Source organism: Schistocerca cancellata, chromosome 1 (assembly GCF_023864275.1).
Source record: "Schistocerca cancellata isolate TAMUIC-IGC-003103 chromosome 1, iqSchCanc2.1, whole genome shotgun sequence".
NCBI classification, from domain to species: domain Eukaryota; kingdom Metazoa; phylum Arthropoda; class Insecta; order Orthoptera; family Acrididae; genus Schistocerca; species Schistocerca cancellata.
Window position 1 is genome coordinate 50,141,943 of NC_064626.1, and position 1,569 is coordinate 50,143,511.

Below are 1,569 nucleotides of genomic sequence, written 5' to 3' on the forward strand. Positions count from 1 at the left end.
TTAGACTAACGTGGCTATAGTCACCGCACAGAACCTCTGCTGGGAGTCCAGTATCTCGTGTCCGATGCAATACTGCACCTTTACTGTAACCCTCGCAACCACACAGGAATCACTTTGCAATTGCATAATAGAGGCTCGCTGTCAAGAGACTAATTTCGATCTCACCTGTTGACGTGTCATTAGGTGGGTGCTGTGCTATTGCATATGCCTTGAGTAGATAGTTCGAGTGATTCTGCTCGTGTACATCTATGATACTGCCGTGGCTACGGTCACCGAATGGAAGCACTTCTGGGAGTCCAGTTGCTCGTAACCGATGCACCGCTGCCCGTTTACTAGAATTCTGGCACCCTCCCGTTCATTATGTGACACAGAAATTCCAATGCAATTGGATACTACATGATCCTTGCCGATTTACCCCCCTGTAACTAATGATACCCTCAGTAGTTATCTCACCATTAGGCGGGAGCCGTCCTTTGCATAAGCCCCGAGGGCATTGTCGGATTTATTCTGCTAGTGTACATATATGATACTGGTGGGCTAAGATCACCCATTGGAATCTCCCCTAGGAGTCCAGTAGCTTGTAACCTATGCATCACTGCCAGTTTACTGTAACCGTCTGCACCCTGCCATTGACAGTGTGACACAGAAATTGCTTCATGATTGCTTACAGCAGGCTCGTTGCAGACTTCTCACCATGAGGCGAATGCGGAGTTATTGCATAAGCCTCGAGAACATGTCGGATTCATTCTGATACTGTACATCTATGATTCTTGCACGGCTACGGTCACCGCATGGAAACTAACCAGTGTGTCCAGTAGCTTGTAACCGATGTGCCATGGCCATTTACTCTAAACATCGCACACTCACATTGACGGTACGACTCATAAATTGCTCCGCGATTGCATACTAAAGGCACTCTGCGCGTTTCTCTCCAAGGCACTAATGCCAACCACCGGAGTTGTCTCGGCGTTAGGTGAGAGCGAGGTTATTGCATAAGGCACAGGCACTCCGTCATCAGGCCACAAGTGGCCCATCGGGACCATCCGACCGCCGTGTCATCCTCACCGAGGATGCGGATAGGAGGGGCGTGTGGTCAGCGCACCGCTCTCCCGGTCGTTACGATGGTTTTCTTTGACCGAAGCCGCTAATATTCGGCCGAGTAGCTCCTCAATTGGCATCACGAGGCTGAGTGCACCCCGAAAAATTGCAACAGCACATGTCGGCCCGAATGGTCACCCATCCAAGTGCCGGCCACGCCCAACAGCGCTTAACTTCGGTGATCTGTCGGGAACTGGTGTATCCACTGCGGCAAGGCCGTTGCCTATTGCATAAGCCTCGAGAATATTATCGGCGTCATTCTGCTAGTGCACACCTATGATAGTGGAGCGGTTATAGTCACTGTATGGTACCTCTAGTACAAGTCCTTTAGGTTGTATCCGATGATTCGCTACCCATTTACTGTAAACCTCGCATCGGTAGAATGACTTTACCACACAGAAATTGCTTCGCGATTGCATACCACAGGCTCCCTGGCGACTTCTCTGAAAGAGACTAATGCCGCCCTCAGGA

General features: G+C 50.2%; 1 pseudogene; it reads right to left on the reverse strand.

Moving 5' to 3' along the window:
• Positions 1-1,204: 1,204 nt before the first annotated feature.
• LOC126099826 (5S ribosomal RNA) lies at positions 1,205-1,322 on the reverse strand (annotated as a pseudogene).
• Positions 1,323-1,569: the final 247 nt, after the last annotated feature.